A 19,663-nucleotide genomic window follows, 5' to 3' on the forward strand; every position below is an offset into this window, starting at 1 on the left:
GCAATCCTGTGCAATGTGCTCTAGGTGACCCTGCTTGAGCAGGGGGGTTGGACTAGATGATCTCCAGAGGTCCCTTCCAACCTCAGCGATTCTGTGATTCTGTGAAGAACAGATCCCAGAATCAAACACTCAAAAACTAAAGTTCTACTTCTTTCATAATGGTATGGAATATACTTGCTGTATGTTGACCAGTGCTTTATGATCCATTTGGTAAAAAGGCTTTTCAAGTAGTTGCCATTAAGACATGTCTTTAAACATTAGAATGAAACTCTTAGGCAGATCAGATTTACAAAAGTGAATTCTCAAAGAAAGGAAATTATCAGGTAAGCACAAATCTTTCAGAGTCTTCCACAGTCATGTGCAACAGGCATCTCTGTGGGGCTGAAGCTTCAATCGCTCAGTTTAAGGAGGGAGCACATTATGCAAACGATTGACAACTCTAAATGCCAGATTTCTTAACACTGGGGGCTGACCTGCTGGAAAGCAGCTCTGCAGAGAAGGACCTGGGGGTCCTGGTGGACTRCAGGCTGACCATGAGCCATCAGTGTGCCCTTGTGGCCAAGAAGGCCAATGCTATCCTGGATTGCATTAGGAAGAGCATTGCCAGCAGGTGGAGGGAGGTGATCCTCCCCCTCCACTCAGCCCTGGTGAGGCCACATCTGGAGTACTGAGTCCAGTTCTGGGCTCCCCAATACAAGAGAGACATGGAGCTACTGGAATGAGTCCAGAGAAGGGCTACTAAGATGATTAGGGGACTGGAGCCTGTCTCCTAYGAGGGAAGACTGAGAGAGCTGGGACTGTTCGGCCTGGAGAAGAGAAGGCTGAGGGGGGATCTTGTCAATGTGTATAAGTGTCTGAAGGGAGGGTGTTAAGAGATGGGTCCAGACTCTTTTCAGTGGTGCCCAGCGATAGGACGAGGGGCAACGGGCACAACCTGAAACACAGGAAGTTCCATCTGAACATGAGGAAAAACTTTACTATGAGGGTGACTGAGCACTGGCACGGGTTGCCCAGAGAGGTTGTGGAGTCTCCTTCCTTGGAGATGTTCAAAAGCCATCTGGACACAATCCTGTGCAACGTGCTCTAGGTGACCCTGCTTGAGCAGGGGGGTTGGACTAGATGATCTCTAATGATCCCTTCCAACCTTGACCATTCTGTGATTCTGTGATACTTAGAGAATTGGTCCTTTAGGAAGGAAGGATCAATGCTTCCTCTTAGCCGATGTAATGTTAGGTGAAGACTAAAAGTTGAAATTCTGCTGTTTTAGAGAGTTCAGATGGTCAATGAGGGTTCTGAACATTTTGTTAGAAGAAGAACAGATATTTTTCAAACTCCTGAAAGAATAAGATTTAAGAGTGTTGAAATGATGTTCTTCGCCTTGCATACATGTGCTAAGCCACCTGGTTCTCATGCTTTCAAATGCTCTGTAACTTCAAACAGCCGGTCTATTTAACTCTGGAGACACTTTGTAGATGGATTTATGTTTTAATTACTCTCTGGGTTTACCCTCACACATTATGTCATGTCACAGGTGCAGCACTCAACCTCAACTGAGTATCTGTAGTTTGAATCAGATCCCATCTGATTTCTCTCAGCTATGGCAAACTGACTCTGAGCCAAAGCTCAATGGGCAAGCGCCAACTGACAGTTCACAACCCCTCTAAATAGTGAGCAATTTGCATGACTAGTGGGATGGCGAAATAACCTCAGAGGAGGAAAAGTTTGCAATATGAGGTATTCATAGATGGGGGTGATGATATATTTTTTTAAAAGGCTGTGGATATCTGTTCCAGGGTGAAACCTGTCTAAATGAAAGCCCCACTCAGATAAATGAGACCTTGACTACATCTGCCTGGCTGTAACTCATTAGATGATTTTGATAAATGTGGGGAAAACAAGGACAGTACAGATAATTGTTACGGGGAATGCTCACACCTGCTCCAGACTACACCTGCCCCATTGTGATGGTTGGGTATGACATGGGAGAAAAAAGGAAGCACAGTTGGACATTAACAGCTTTACATCCTTGCAACAAGAGACATCCTTGGAACAAGTAATGACCCAGGTAACAACCACTAATAGGTTGTATTTATGCAGAAAGTCACAGAAACTGTCTTGGGATGATGTTACCCATGACGCCATTGGTGGCTTGTGCCGACCACCTGAGTTAGAAAGCAAAAAACAGTGAAAACAGTAGTACCTCGGGAGAACAAATACAGGGACACCTAGCAGTGTGCAGAAGGCTGAGCCTGAGTTGCTCTGTGGGGAAGCTGGGCTGCCAGCCCGGCTCGGATGTTTGGAGAGGCTGGAGCCAGTGTCCTGCTCCCCCAAGTCCTGGTACCGGTCACGGCTGGACTGGTGATATTGGTAGGTGCGAATGGGCTCAGTGCAGAGCATGCCTGCGTGTGCATGCCTATGTGATAGAACAGAAATCACATTCTGTCCCTTATACCCATCACACTTCGTAAACAAATCTTAGACTTTATGTGGTTGAAGTGGTGTGGTTCTGCTCTTGTGGCTGATATACTCCAAATTCCTTTGTGACAATATCTTTGACATCTGCGCCTACAATAGTTTTTAAAAAGTACCTCCATCTTAGACACTATAAGGATATTACAAAGACACACAAAAATCAAGGACAACCTTCTCTTCAGAATTACTTTTTTTTACTGTTGATATTTTTTTGCCTTGCCAAAACTTATCTATTCTTACTGCCTAACCAGTTATGTTTCTCTCTCCCCCCCAAGTAAATATTTATAGTGTTCTTTCCTCCCCAGATAAAAGCTCATTCTTTTTTCTCTAATTCTTCTTATACATTTTCTCATACATTTCCTTCCATCTTCCTGGTTACTTTTGAGCTTTTTCCTGAATGTTGGATGGTCACTTTACTTTCAGATGGTTGACTTAGAGTGATAGTAGCCAACTGATCTGGGATGAAGGAGTCAAAAAGACCTACAAATAGGATGTAATTTGACAAAAGAGAATGCTTCCAGGCAGAGTATTTAGGATGAAGCTCTCTTGCCAGCTTTCCCTCCCTAGTCTTGCAAGAGTGAAGGACTCGCACTGCCTGAGTCCTCTCGCGATGTTGACCAGCTGAAACTCCAAAGCTGGCTGAGCAGAGTGCAGTGGTCAGGTCTGATAGTCCCCTGGGACCACACATCCCAGGCCATGCCAAGTTTAGCAAATATTATTATTAGATACGCTCTATTAGAGTGTGTAACTTCATAGGAACCAAAGTATTCAAACTGAAGGGGTTTGCAGTCTGCTCCCCTCCCAGGAGCACCTGAGCACTGTCTCCCACATTAGAACCAGTCTTCTGGCACAAAAACCTTTTTTTTTTCTCCCTAAAACACATTTGGCCATTAGTCTTGACATCTGGAGAAAACAAAAAAGAGGCAATACTAATCTAAATTGAATGTGACTGATAGCAGCATCTGCTTGCTTTTTTAAAGAGGCCAAAATAATATAACACAGAGGAGTGAACTGTTTGTGCTCTGTTGGTGATCAAAGCATAGAAGAAAGAAGATCGTGTATCAGATATATCTCTGCACCTTCAAATTTTAGCAATGTTAGTGATGTCTCAGACAGGACAAGTATTACCACATTTTTCTCTGTCAAGAAGGAGTGAAGCATCTGTTCTTTATCCTGTAGTGACGAATCAAGTGTCAAAACCTCAGAGTGATCAGCCCATCAGGCATGGGATTTCTTCAAAACTCACAGATTTGAGCTTTGCTAGGCTCAAAAGATAGCCCCCCACAACATGTGCACCCTTTACTTTAAATCTGTGGCCAAGGTACAGCCCTGATCTAAATCAGGGGTGAGCAGGGCTTATAGAGATGGAGCCCTATTCCTGCGCCAGATGGAAACATGCATACCCTGCCAGGCAGGGCTCCTGGGCCCAAGACACTTTATTAGTCCCTTAACTTGCCCTTTTTCCTCTCAGCTTGCCTTTAGTTTGAGTAACGTCTAGTTTTGTCACCACAAATTGGCGGAGTTTGTCCTATAGGAAGCACATGATTTGCAGAGCAGGCCATGGAGAGCAGGATTCTGTTCTGTGTTCGCTTTTTTCTTTTTTTTAGTCTGATTGTCCCTTTTTTCCTAAGATATCTGTAGACATAGCCAGCAAATCTTTAATTTCAATGTATTCCTTATCAGTGTCCCAGTGTGTGTGCACACTAGTCTGTGGAAGCTGTTATTACAGCTGGTCCATAGCTATTACCTAGTCAGTATAAGGCTTCATCTGAGCCTGTTACGATCATATTGGGTATCTGTTGGGTGTCCCCCTTTCAAAGATGATTATCCCCATTGTCTTTTGCTGACTTTGCCCTTAGACCATCACAAACTATGAGAAACACTTTCTAGTTGCAGTTTGAAGAGGGATGTACTCACACCAATATTTTGCAAATATAGAAGAGGAACAAAACCAGCTGCACAGCTAAAAATGGCAAACTGTTCATACACCAGTGCAGGACTACGATTCTGCATTCTGATCCAATAAGAGTGCAAAATGATACAGTATTTATAGGGAGGCTAATTGAAACATGAAGCAAAATATAAGTTTTAGAGAGAGCAAAACTTTCTAGGGAAATAGAGAGTGAGCAGCAGTAGATGGAAATATTTACAAAATAAAAGAGAACATATCAGAAGACAAGTTAAAATGACTAAGGTAGCAAGTAAGAAAGTAGAAAATAGTATACAAAATATGATTGAATCCCACCCTTACTAGAGATAACATCATCCCCAGTTCTTTTGAAACTTCAGCTTTATTTTTATAGGAAAAAAGTAGGGAGAATGATGACTCTTTTTTTCAGGCAGACATATTGAGTCCATTCCCTACCACACAATGCAGCAATTCACTTGTGCTACTGCTGTCTGTCAGTGTATCCCATTTTTTTTCTTTCTTATCACCTTGCTTAAACTTGAAGGAAGCAGAAAGTTCACCTATGTCACTTGCTGGCAGCTGAAATCCTTTCTCAGTTCCTTAAYGGCAGCAAGAATAGCTTCCCGAAACCAGCACTAGGTGTCCTGAGGCTTTCTCGGTTAGTAAAAGGAGATGGCAGGACTGCAATGTATTAAAACTGCTGCTGTCTCCTGGGCATCATTTATAGATTCTCTGTCAACCCGCAAGATCCTCTATTACAATGAACAGTGTAATTAGTCTATAATTAGAAGTTAATCACAAATCTATAAAAGAARCTTCCAAATATTGACAATGGTTAAGAAACTGAAATTACTATATATAACTAATTAATTGCTGATTTGAATTTGTCAAAGGAAATGCATTCTTAAAGCACCTATAATTCCTGTAGCAGGAATTCTTACTTCCATCTTCAGCAGTGGTACACATATTAGTGAAGTACTGAAGGAGATGAATGGAACAAAATATAAAAATAGTGATTTCAGTCTACTTCAGTTCTATTCTGAAAAGCAGCTGTGCTAAAACAGCAATTTTCTATGCAACAGATCAGTTCCCTCTATGTATTCCATGTCCACTTACCACACTACCTTCACCCTCCTCTGGATGCAGGGAGCATCCCAGGAAGAAACAGCAGACAAACATACCATATCCATCATAAAAAAAGAAAAAAGAAAAAAGAAAAAAAAAAAAAAGAGAAGAGAGAAAGAAAAAATATTTTTACACAAAGAGATTTCATGGAAAAGGAATACTATTTTGCTGACATTTTTCTCTTTGTGACATTCATTACTCATGTTTTACACATATCACAGGTATGGCAGGATGAGAAAGAAGTCCTCCATCTTATAAATTGTTATTATTTATTTGCTTATTTGTATTAGCCTGCTGCCACAGACTGAAGTTCTGTTGTTTCAGACATTGTACAAACAAAAACCAAAGAGACTGCTCTTGCCTCAAAGGATTTATAACGCTCTGAATGGATACAGAGAGATGAGACAATACAAGGAAGCAGTGATACAATGAGCATGAGGGGCAGCAGTCTCAGCACATCTGCAGTGTAAAGTGTTGTTTTCTGCTCTTGTGGAGGGCAAAAGATAAGAAAGTTTCAAATCCATGTCTGATGAGTATAGTTGAAAGGTGATGAGGAAGCCACATTATGGACATCTAAGGAAAGACTTCTCCCCAGTGCAAGAAGCAGTGTGGAAAAAAGTAGGAAAATGCTTATTTTACAATGTAGCCCAAGTGACATCAGGGTGAGTCACAGGCCAGTTAAAGGCAGGAATCAGCCTGGATGAGGTGGGACTGGTAAGGTCATACGAGACTATGAGACACATTGAATGTAAAGAGAGACCACTCATATTTGACACTGCAGAAAGAAGAGCAGCCTGTGGAGGGGTTCAAAGACAGAGGAGATGGCAGTTCATTCCTGTGCATATTGTTCCTCTCTGAGAAAAAAGCTGGTGGGTAGCAAAAGCTGCCAAAGGACTGTGGCATTTTTGTGCTTGTCCCCCTCCTTCCTTTGATTCATGAAGGGATCATGGAGAAGTAGACAGCAGCTTAGAGCCCATTATTGGATCTGACAGCTCAAAATAATCATTTATAGGAATGAAAAATAAGCAACACTGCTCATCCTTTTTTCCCTTCCTTCTGTGACTCTGTGTGTGTGTGTGCGCGCGCGCGTGTGTGTGTGTGTTTGAGTGTGAGCACGTGTGGGTGTGTGTTTTTGTGTTTTGTGTGTGTATCTTTTACAACAGAGAAGTTTCTCTCTCTATATATACAGAGCTTATCAGGACACATGGAAAATGCATGATACAGAGAATTTCAAAGGTGTCAATCAGCAAGACAAATGGGTAATTCCTGCGGAATTGTACACAGTATTATATCCACTAATACTAAGAGAATTTGTCATGGTTAATGTTATTACAGTGACTGACCACTTATACTGAAGTGCTAAACAGTGGTATGGCCTGGAATATAGCTCTTTAGAGAGCTTTGCAGAAAGTTGGTCAAAAAGAGGAAATGAAAGATACTCCCTGTATTCCACTGAGCAATGTAGGGAAAAAAAACTTGAAACCCAACAGCTGTTTACAATGTGAAGGCAGCTCTGCAGATAGCTCTTTGTGTAGCCAATTGTGTTACCGCTCCAAACACCGTGTAAGGTCAGGTCTCGCAGACCTGCCTAAAAAAATGTTGAGGAACTAGGAAGAAGATAATCTCCTACATGAGGGCTCCCACTTTCTCATGTGAGTGAAGACCTGCAACAGCCATGGAACCACCTTTGGGCCATCAGAGAAGGTCCTGCTGTTGGCCCATATACACCAAGGAAGGCCAGGCTATGGTGGCTCCATCTATTGAAGCATAGGAGGCAGACATGAATCCTAAACCCACTGCAAGCCCATGCCCACATGACTGTGAGCACAACCCCTCAATTCCTCTGCAGGCACTGCAGAGCCCAGACTAGGACTGTAACCCTTTCATTCTCCTGGGCTTCCTAAAAGAAGTTGGGATGTTCCCTGATTGGAAGGAAGGTCTGAAGCAACCTAGGTGAGCCAGAAATGTTATTCATTCCATCCTGACTCATTGACATAACTTTAAAAAAGATGTTGGCAGCAAAAAAAATAAAATATGGAAACTGACAGTACTACTGTCTGGAGCTCATTACTTGCCTCTCTAAATTTAATTCTCAGACTGCTGGGCTTACTCCTCCTAAAAACTTTGGATGGTTTATTTGGTTGGTTGGTATAACAGAATAGATCTAGTCATTCACAGCTGGACCAGCATCCCAGTAGTATCCTTTTAGCCAACGAGTAGATGTATATAGTATTTGGTATATTACGCTAGGGTTCTTTGCATATGTTTCCCAGAAAAAAAGCAGTTTTGAGAAAAGCTTCTTTGCATTTTCATCATCTTTGATCCTGATTAATGCATGTATATAATGTTAAGTTATATAAACAGTATAGATCATAATGTAAATATTTATTTTGATAAACAACTGAACTGCAAGATCACTTCAGTAGGGCTCTATTGGCCCTCTATACGTTTAATTTGCTCTACAACATATTTTCTCCTCTGTTGTTCCCCTCCTCTTTTCCCCAGATTAACCCTTTTCCTTCCATTATGGGGTTTTCCTTAGAGGCTCAGTCGATCAGTGTGCATAAACTTACCCCCCAGCCACTCTGTACAGTCAAACTTCAATAATATATCTGCTCCCTTTCCTTCTGAGGGGCTGAGAGGATGTCAGTCCTTACCTTTTTCATCCTGAAGACAAGTAGGGCCTGCCTAAACATGAAACTGTGAGTGAGATGAATGCTTCAATGTCTATCTTTACCATCCTAATGTGTATTAGCAAGGAGGATCTTTTGATAGATCAAGCAAAATGTTCTTATTAAGTCCGTGTGATTCATTCTCTTCTGTCCATCTCTGTTCAGTGCAAGCTGCTACTGCCTGGCTTGAGAACAATCTTTTAAATCTTTCTCCCTCACCCTGTGTTCTCGTTTTCTTCAAGTCACCATCAGACAAAGTGTTACCTCCCACACTGCAGGTGAAGGCAGGTTGCCTCTTTGCTCATCGACGTAGCTATATAGCTAAGTTAAAAAGTGCCAGCAGTCAATTTCCTTTTCACCTCCCCAATCTCTTTCCTCAAAGCTTTTCTGCAGAGCATGGAAAATAGCCCACTTATGTGCCATCAGTGTGTCACTGAGGCAACTTAATAACCAGGAAACTGCTTTGGGTCTGCAGATCTGGTTTGGGGTTTTCCTCTGAAAGCTTGAGGTTTAAGCCTGTTCATTGTGAAAGAATATCAGGTCCTAGGGACAGAGGTTGCTGGTCTTGAGGTGTATCTTATTTCCTTTATTACGTTTACCTAGACTTCATAGCTCCTTCTTTTGCCCTTTCAGGTATTCATGTCATTCTCCCCATCCCCTTTCCAGTAACTGCGTGTTTAGATTTACTACTTCTTATACATAAACCATTCATCCTTGGTTGTCTCATACATCACAGACATCCCCTTGGGAGTTTTTAATGCTCTTGATATAAGGAGCTTTTGCTTGGATGAAAGTCAACTGTTTCTTTAAGAATATGAATTAAGTCACATCAAAGTATCCCACTTTTCTCAGGGAGTAAGCTACTAACAAGGTCCAGCACCATTACCATACGGATGAGGTACCTAAATAGTGCTCTACTTGCTGAATACTATGTTTTAAATAGGACTTTGTTGGTTTAACCAAATTTGCACTATGATCTGGGCTGATTTTGAAACTAGCTTAGTTTAACACCTCTTAAAACATAACAGAAATATTCTCCACCCCTCCCCCAGTACCTCAGAAGGCTGAGCAATAAATACCCCAAAACCCAGATCTCTCTTCATAGCTAGCAGCAGAGATGAAGCTGACCGTAAACCATTGGCTGACCTCCACTGTTGCCAGAAAGAAAAGATAGGCCTAAGATGAAGGTTTTTATAAAGGTTTTCATGAGTGAAGGAGGTGTGGAGCTCGAGGAAAAGGGAGGAGAGTTTGCTCTGCAGTTGCATTTCCCCAGAAGGTGTCCTGGATTTGCCCTTGCTTTGATTGATAATGTATTCCTCCAGCAGTACAACCCACCCTTCTGTTTCCCTTCATCATACAGCTGCACATTGTGCTGAAGGCTTGGGGGCCTTTCCCTGTATTACTGCAAAAAGGGCTCTTGATCAGTATACTGAAGATCCTCTCCATTTGACAAATATTTCCTCTTTTTATTCTTTGCCCTAAGACACACTGTGCTATTTGTCAGCATTATATTGCATGTACTTTCTTGGTTCTGCTGTGCCTGACTGCATTTCTACTTTGTTTGTGCTAGTACTGATTAGCCAAACTGGGAAAGTAGAGCTTTTATTTTGAGACTCTTGCTAATAAAATTTCTCTGTTTGMAAGGAAGGTTTAATTAGGTTGGAAAGCAGAGAAATCTTTACCAGCATGTGCTTCCTCTGCTTGCAGGTATGCTGGGCTGCTCCCACAGATATCATGTACAGAGTATGGTTACACCTGGTAAAGACAGGAAATAGCACCATGCATGAACATTCAGCATGTGAAGGAAGTGTTAGATTGAGATGCTATGCTTGTCCGTCTGAGTCTTTACCGAACGGGTACTTCAGCATTCCCTTAGGGTCCTGAGGGAAGTGTTTAAATTTAATTCAGGAATAAAACCAAACTCCCAGCTGCTTGAAATGATTAAAAATCCCAAGACTCTTTTTGTAAGAATAAGAGCATGACCCTGATATCTTGGCCAAATTCCAGACAATGAAATTACATTCTGTCAATGTGAAATATACCTGTCATTTGAATCGCAAAGCTATTCTGAATCCCCACTGAGAACTCATGTTGAGTTTTGCAAGCTTTAAATAGTTGCCATGTCCACCACTTAGATAAAGCATTTCTGGAGTGGGATCTGTAAGTAAGGCTATCGCCAAAGCACATTGGAGAAGTAATAAATTAAAGATGAAATGGCATTGTTATTTCCTATGTTAGCACTGCTATTTTCTCAATTCCATCAACTACCAATTACTTTTTCTTTTTCTTCTTAGTGATGTTGATTTGAGATTCCTCAAGGAAAGGAGGTAATTGAAAGACTGATTAGAAAAGTGAAAAGTCTGGATAAAATGAAACCAGCAAATGCTACGTTAGGTATGCTGGCACTTTAAATGCTTCTTTTCAAGAGGATGATGGTTACTGGATAAAAATTTTCATTTTTTTTAAACTGATTCTTGTTTAATGAGTTAAAATTGTAAAACAGACATATGCAACCATACTAAAATCACCTTACCTATCAATTAGAGTACGACTTCATGTGCTAGCTCTGCCTGTTGTAGGGATTGAGCAGAATACAGCAATTCAAAGATTCAGCAAAATCCATGCTGCTCCATTCCAACAGCCCAACCCTAACATGTGTAGCATCCCCAGCCACAAATGGCTTTTGTCAGAGAGCTATGGGCCTAGAAAATTCTAGGTGGAGTTAGACTGCAAATGACACTTTATATACTATAAATTGACCAAGATAAACATAATTTTATGCAATGACAACGGTGTGCTTTACACAACAGAGGGGTAGGAAACAGCATTCACTTTATTCAGTCTACAATCAATTGACTTCCTGCCAGCGAATCTGATGTCTGGATATTTCCATACTACTGCTAAAGATGATGATGGCACCAGTGATTTTGACTCCATTTTTTCTGGTCTTAAAGACTAACTGGATATAAGATACTGTTCAGCAGCTCTTATTAAGAAGGATTTCCATTTACCAGACTCTGCATACGCTACCAAAACCGTGTAGATGGGCAGGTGTCATTAAAACCATATTCAAGGGAACCTTGGTCATAGGCAGGTTCTTAGGAGCAGACGTAAAAACTGTTAAGCCTCAAATAAATATTGCATATGCTCTCTCCTTCCAGCAGTGCTTTTGGTAACTACCTTCTGTCACTAGCAGACCTCCTGCCTTTGGGCTCAGTTCCGGCAGCTGCTTTCTTTGCCCTCAACTTCTCATTCAACCCCCAAATTTTTATTTCCTTCTTTGTGCTTTTCTGCTAAGGGCTGAAAAGCCTCCTTGCACTGTGATGGAGTGCCGCAAGGGCAGTGTGCTTAATCTGCTGCCCCCCTCCTTCCACAGAAATTGTGAACATGAGCAGATTCCCAGGGCTTTGGAAAATGACCCCAGCTGACCTTGTGCTGCTTCTTGCTGCATGTGGATTCAAGGGCCAAAGACAGCATTGGGTTTAGGCATTGAACACTTATTTTCTGTGCCTTAAGCACAACAGAGCTAGCATAGGCACAGGAAGCAGTAGAGCTGTGCTAGGTGTATTGCAGATAATTTACTGTGGTTAGGATAGTCCAGCTGCCTCTGTTGTCCTGAGGACACAGGCTTGTCAGGAGGGCGCTATGCCGAGCAGTGTATGCATTCCCCCAGACGAATGTTCACTCGGTCCAAAGGGTCTTTTCCAAGCCCCATCAGACTTTTTTCACTCTCCTATATCTGCTTTTTGGAGGACCCTTACAAGTGCTCTTTAGAAAAGGTCACTACAGGCTCTCAGAGTGCTTGCTGAAACTGGGAGAAGGGAAAGGAGGAGGTGTATTTCCTTTGACATGAACGAGATTTTGGTTGGGTCAGCCAGAAACATTGGACTGGTGTGGAATAAATATTTTCCATTTACAGAATCCCACTACTGTCCAGAATCTCCAGGCTTTATCTATGCTAGACTAGGAGATGCAAAAGGGTGAATTCTTCTGAGATTTACAAAGTATTCATTTAAAATGGAATCATAACATTTTTYTGCAAACTTGACTTTTCTGTCTGCTAAATGTCTTGCTTTCTGGGTCTCTCACTATTCTTTTTCAAAGGCCACCATTTAAATTATTAAAGGTAATATAAAATATACCTAGGACTAGATAGATTAAAGTCAATTGTGTTTATGCGCCAGGTTAGAATCATACCTCAAAATCCTAATAAAATGTTGTCTTTTGACTACACATGTTTGAGAAGGGGGTTAGAAGTGATATTGAGTATTTAGAATTCATGGATTCTCCGCTGTAAGCTCAGTTCTGTGTTTTTTTCTAGTGTGATAGCTATACTCAGTGCAGTATGTGCTGTGTGCTGTATGTATCCCTTCTGAAATATACAGCTACTTAAACCTTGAAGAATTCTCAGTATTTTTTAAATTGCCTTGAAATTAAAGTATTTTCTCAATTAAGACAATCCTTACATTGTAAAGAGATGGTATCAGTAGTTTCACTAGGCTGACTGTCCATGTCGGGAGACACTCCTCCTCAACCCACAGATTAGAAACAAAAAGGAGTATGAAAGTATGAAAGGAGTATGAAAAGTACAACACAATGCAAGAGGCTTAGAAGCAGGTGCAGTCTTCACATGGGATTCAAGAACTCCATGGAAGGTAACAACTAGTAACAAATGCCATGCCATCATGAGATACCTGCAGTTATAGACAACAGTAAGTTTTGACAGAAGATATAATCTTCAGAATTCATCATGTGGTCTAAGTGGAACATTACTTATGGGTCAACAATTGGTTGCGCAGCTGGTGTTGGCAACAGGGTTTTGGGTTTTATGACCACAGGGACCTCTTTGAGGATCGAGAACTGCTTAGAGTAGGTAGGATCCACCTGACTAAGTGAGGCAAAAGCACCTTTGCCAATAGGGTGGTCAACCTGGGGAGGAGAGCTTTAAACTGGAACAACAGGGGAGGGAGAGGATGAYCAACAATCAAATGAAGAAGGGGTGCGCCAGGTTGAGGTGTGGGGTGTAGGGTGAGGTAGGGGACAGGATGGGCACAACACTGAGTGTATCTGCACAAATAAGGAAGTGCTGAGAAAACAGCATGATAGTGAAAGCTCTCCTATGCTTTCTGGGAAATCAGGATGACTGGGTGCCCACCTGAAGTGTTTTTACGCTAATGCACAAAGCACGAAACAAACAGGAGTAATTAGAGGTCTGTGTGCAGTCACAGGGCTATGGTCTCATTAGAATCATGGAGACATGGTGGGATAGCTCACATGACGGGAATGCTGCAGTGGATGAATACAGGCTCTTTAGGAAGGACAGGCCAGATCAGCAAGGAGGGGAGTTGTCCTTTATGTGAGGGAGCAGGGGGAATGCCTGGAGCTCTGCCTGGGGATGGGTGATGAGCCAGTCAAAATCTAATGGGTCAGGATGAGAGGGCAGAACACAATGGGTGACATTGCTGTGGGTGTCTGCTACAGACCACCTGATCAGGAAGAAGTAGACGAGACAACTGAAAGAAGCCTCACAATCACATGCCCTGGTCCTCATGGGAGACTTTAACCCCCTTGATATCTGCTGGAGGGGTAACAGAGGAGGGCACAAGCAATCCAGGAGGCTTCTGGAGTGCACTGATGACAATTCCTAACACAGATGATTGAGAAGTTTTTGAGGGGCTCTGCTGGACCTCATAGTTACAAACAAGGAAGAGCTGGTCAGGGGTGTGAAGGTCAGGGGCAGCCTTGGCTGCAGTGACCATGAGATGGTGGAGTTCAGGATCCTGAGAGGAGTGAGAAGGGCAAAAGGTGGGATCACAACCCTAGACTTGAGGACAGCAGACTTTGGTCTGTTCAGGTACCTGCTTAGAAGAATCTCATGGGATCTAGCTGTGGAGTGGCTTAAGGAAAGCTGGTTGATTTTTGAGGATTGCCTCCTCAAAGCTCAAGAATGGGCCTTCATGGATGAGCAAGGAGCTCCTACTAAACTCAAATGTAAAAAGGAAGCATACAGGATGTGGAGGAATGGTTAAGCGAGAGAGGGCATGATCTGACTGGGATGAGCAATCCCGTTCTCAGGGTAAGGGAAGGAATGTAGGCCAAGGCAAGTGAGCCTTGCAGCGGCCGAGCGAGCCTTGCAGCGGCCTTGAGCACTACAAAAGAAGGTATTCACAAAACTGGTAAACAAGTCTGGACGGAACTAGGTTCCATAAATGTCGGCGGAGCGTGGACAGCAACCTTGCACCAATCATATATCCGCTTTATGCGCGTGGACAGAAACTGTAACCAATCATGTAACTATTGCTAGCGCATGCGTATTGCTTGTCGATATATATACTTTGTGTGAGCTCTAATAAAGGGAGAACGACCACACTCATATTGAGACTCGTCGTTACTCCGGGCCCGTTCCCCCCACTCCGACATCTGGTAGCAGAGGATGGTTGATTTCTGAGCCTGCCGATGAGAGGATGGTTGATTTCCAATAAGAGCTCCGAGCCTGCGGTAAGCAGCGAGAGGACGGGAGCGGGGATTGAACGGCTGAGAGGAGTGCTGGTTGTACGCTGCTAGCCAGCCAGACACTGAGGCCTCGGGGTCGCACCCCGCCTCTCAGGGAGCAGCATGGAAGCTGATGCTGCCGCCACCTTGCTCGCCGGGATACTCTCTAAGAGAGGGATTGACGCCCCGGTAAAGCAGTTGCATCGGTTGATCAGGCTAGGGCAACAGTGGGGACATTTCCCTGATACTCATATGCTATTTTCCGTATCGGAATGGTGAGATTTCGGAGAAACAATGTGGCATAAGACCATCGAGGGTGGAGACAAGGACAAGAAGGAGGTTAAGGCGGTGCGAGCTCTGTGGAGCACGGTCCTAGAGACCCTGGCAGCCGTGAAGGCTGAGGGAGAGGTCGCGGCTGCTGCTGCAGCAATGCTGCGCCCTGCGCCACCTAGTGCCTCTTCCTGTCGTGGCGGCGGGTCCCAGTTTGCCATCAGGGGAACCGTTTCCACGGGCAAACCGTACCGCACCGTGGCGGAGATGCTGCAAAAACTACGGGGGGGTCCAGCCGGCTCTGCGGGAAAAGGGGAAGTTACCCCCGAGCCAGTCGGCTGGAGTACTGACGAGAACGCGGAAGTACAGCAGGATGCCTGCCAGGGGCCGGGGGAGGGCGGGACAGCTCCTAGTGCCCCGCCTCCGCCGCCCGCAGAGGGGCCGCCTCGACCGTCGGTCCCTCCGCCACCGCCCCCCCCGCAGCCCTTGCCTCCGTCCGCTCCTGAGGGAGCCGGCAGTGCGCCATGCCCAGGGCCCTCGTCGCCGCCCGTACCRGGGGAGGGTAGCACAGCCCCGCCGAGGCTATGGCGGGAGCCCCTGACATCGTTATCTCCGGAGTCGTCAGGCACAGCCTCGCCTRCCACCCCCATGGGGACAAAGCCGTCCACGGCTCAGCTATTAAAAATGTTTGAACAGCTGTCAGAAAAACTGGAAAAACTGGAACTGAGGGACAGGAGGAGGGATCTTCCCCCATGTATGCGGACCTCCGGTGGGTTCGTCCCRCGGGAGCCCCGATGGAGCGGAATCATCAAGGACGCCATTGTAGAGGGACAGTGGCAGCCAGCCCCCGGAGGAGGCGAGCCGTCGGCCTTGGCCTTCCCGATCATTTACAGAGGGGGAGATAAAAAATGGGAACCGCATGATTGGAAGATCTTACRACAGGCCCGTACAACCGTTTCCACATATGGGAACGTTGCAACCCGGGATGCCATCACCTAGCATGCTACCAGACGGATGGCACATACTGATAGTCGACTTGAAGGACTGCTTTTTTACCATTCCGTTACAYCCTCAAGATACACAACGCTTTGCCTTTTCTGTGCCAGCAATAAACAAGGCCGAGCCCGCAGAGCATTATGAGTGGATTGTTTTGCCACAGAGAATGAAAAACTCACCGACATTGTGCCAACTTTATGTCGCATGGGCATTGCAGCCACTTCGAAACCAATGGCCAGACACCATAATCTATCACTATATGGATGACATTCTYTGCTGCCAGGAAMAGTCTTTTACRGATGAGTCATTAACACAATTAAGTGACATTCTRTCGACAAAGGGACTTGTCATCGCACCAGAAAAGATCCAGCGCACGGCTCCGTGGAAATATCTTGGATGGTCCATTGCAGAGTCAAAAATCCGACCCCAGAAAATGGAGCTCGCAACTCAATTGTGCACCCTGCATGACATTCAAACCTTACTTGGAGATATCCAATGGGTGCGGCATTGTGTTGGTATCTCTAACACTGATATTGCACCCCTGATGGCTTTGCTGCGAGGCACAAATCCTGCTAACAAGATTACCCTGACACCTGAACTACAGGCGGTATTGCAGCATATTACGGACAAACTACATCTATCGTGGTCCTCGCGCCGCCTCCTAAGCCTGCCCATATCCTTACTCATATGTAATGGGAAAGACTCACCATACGCAGTCATCTGCCAGTGGCAACATAGCAACGGGGAGTCTCTCTCCCCTGTTCTGGTCGATGCCACTGACAAAAGCAAAAATCACAAAGATGTATTTAACATTTTGGAATGGGTATTCCTGAGTGTACAACCAAAAACGAGTGTCCAGACCCGAACCAAGGCAGTTGGTGACTTGATACACAAGGGACGATCAAGAATCATAGAGATCAGTGGCCAGGAGCCGGACGATATTAGCATACCCGTCAGTATGGCTGACCTAGAATGGTGGCTCCAAAATGCTGTGGCCATACAAAATGCTCTGTTGGGCTTTGGTGGTAAGGTACATTCGTGCCAGCCGCAGGGAAAGCTGTGGCAAGTATTAAAGCGAAATCAGTGGCTAGAAAAATCCAAAGTAAGTGAGAAACCACTTCCAGAYGGTGTCACTGTCTACACGGATGCAGGCAAGCGCTTGCGACGTGCAGTGTGCGTATGGAGGGAAAGTAACCAATGGAAGCAACATATTGTGGAAGGACAGGCCCGGGATTCTCTTCAGACCCTGGAACTGACTGCGGTAGTTTGGGTTCTAACTAATTGGTTAAACACCCCTCTAAACGTAGTGACTGACTCAATGTATGTAGCAGGGATAGTGCCACGATTGGAGGACGCTTTAATACGGGAGACAGCGAACCCGAGACTGGGAAGTCTGTTTATTGCATTGCGGTCTGTGCTTGGCCAACGGACAGCAGCTTGTTGTGTTATCCACATTCGTAGTCACCAGCTGGATGTGGGGCTAGGCCAAGGCAATCAGCTCGCTGACAGCCTGGTTAGCTCAGTGTGTCATCTACCCCCTATGGACAAGTTTCAGCAGGCTAGGCAAAGTCACGACATGTTTCATCACAATGCCAAGGGCTTAAAAAGGCAATTTGACCTGACAGAGAGTGAGGCCCGAGGTATTGTGCAGGCTTGCCCAAGATGTGGGAACCACAGCCCAGGTATTGGGCTTGGGGTAAATCCAAGAGGGTTAAAAGCCCTAGAATTATGGCAGATGGATGTCACACATATTCCCGAGTTCGGCCAATTAAAGTATGTGCATGTAACCATTGATACCTTTTCAAAAATGATATGGGCAACTGCATTACCTGGAGAAAAGGCACATCATGTGTGCAAGCACCTGTTGGCCTGCTTTGCCATATTGGGCGTGCCTGAGCACATAAAAACGGATAATGGACCTGCCTATGTCAGTCAAAAGCTTAGGATGTTTCTATCTCGATGGGGGGTTGATCATGTTACAGGGATTCCACACTCACCKACYGGGCAAGGGCTCATAGAAYGTACCCATCTAGTATTAAAAGACTATCTCAGAAAGCAAAAAGGTGAGGAGACGGAYGCACAGCAGAGGCTGCACYGTGCGCTCTTCACCCTGAATTATCTTTGTCTCATGGGCGACCGTGAGGAACCCCCGGTAATCATTCACCACCAAAATCTTAAGTTTAATAATACAACAACATTGCCACAGTTTAAAGTAATGTATCGGGACCCAGTCTCCGGAATATGGATTGGGCCCGCCCCTGTTGTTTTTAATGGTTGAGGTTATATGTGTGTCTCCACAGATCGTGGTCCAGTGTGGGTACCCAGCAAGAACGTGAAGCCTGTCTTGACTCACCATGACTCATCTAGCGAATAAGCAGACAGAGATCCTGCTTCTGGGAATGCTGTTCCCAGTGGTAAWGACTCTCCACAAGATTGAACACAGACAATATCTGTGCGTTACCTGGGCGAACAGGGCAACACGCTTTTCGTCTGTCACTCGCTTCTGCTACGCAACCCTTTAGAACCTGCCTAGTAGGAATTCCCAGCAGTATGAGAAAAGCGAATTTTCTGAGTATAGCAGGGGGAGGTGCAACAGCAGTATGCCTGCTAATAATTGTAGTGCTGCGCTTATTAATGCATTAAGTGCTACGCTGCCTTAGGATCCTCAAGAGCTAATTCCGCAGCCTTAACCTACTAGAGGACCAAAATAACTTGCGACATGCTCTTCTGCAAAATAGGGCTGCAATTGATTTTTGTTAGCAGCTCAAGGGCATGGTAGTGAGGATCTTGAAGGTATGAACTAACCTGTTTGGAAATCTGCCACAGTGGATAATAGGGTTGCTTACTGAAGGCATACGCATCTTACTCATCCTTGTAGTGGTACACTTGTGCTTTTGTGTAGTACTACGCTACCTGAAGAACGCTTTGCTAAAAGTAGTGCACCACGCTTGGATTGCTCATAAACAAGAAGGGGGAATTGTGGAGGAATGGTTAAGCGAGAGAGGGCATGATCTGACTGGGATGAGCAATCCCATTCTCAGGGTAAGGGAAGGAATGTAGGCCAAGGCGAGCGAGCCTTGCAGCGGCCGAGCGAGCCTTGCAGCAGCCTTGAGCACTACAAAAGAAGGTATTCACAAAACTGATAAACAAGTCTGGATGGAACTAGGTTCCATAAATGTCGATGGAGCGTGGACAGCGACCTTGCACCAATCATATATCCGCTTTATGCGCGTGGACAGAAACTGTAACCAATCATGTAACTATTGCTAGCGCATGCGTATTGCTTGTCGATATATATACTTTGTGTGAGCTCTAATAAAGGGAGAACGACCATACTCATATTGAGGCTCGTCGTTACTCTGGGCCCGTCCCCCCACTCCGACAACAGGAAGTAGAAGCAGGGACAAGTGACCTTGGAAGAATATAGAGACACTGTCTAAGCATGCAGGGGTGGGGTTAGGGAAACCAAAGCCCACCAGGARTTGGATCTGGCAAGGGACATGAAGGGCAACAAAAGGTTTCTGGAAATACATCAGCAGCAAAAGGAAGATTAAGGAAAATGTGGGCCCATTTCTAAACGGGAATGGGAACCTGGCTGCAAAGGACACAGAAAAGACTGAGGTACTGAGTGCCTTCTTAACCTCAGTATTTAGTGGTAAGACTGGCCTTCAGGAAACCCAGATCCCTGACAGCAGTGGGGAAGTCCGGAGCAAAGTAGACTTACCCT

This window comes from Apteryx rowi, unplaced genomic scaffold (genome assembly GCF_003343035.1).
Source record: "Apteryx rowi isolate R43461 unplaced genomic scaffold, aptRow1 scaffold_61, whole genome shotgun sequence".
NCBI lineage: Eukaryota > Metazoa > Chordata > Aves > Apterygiformes > Apterygidae > Apteryx > Apteryx rowi.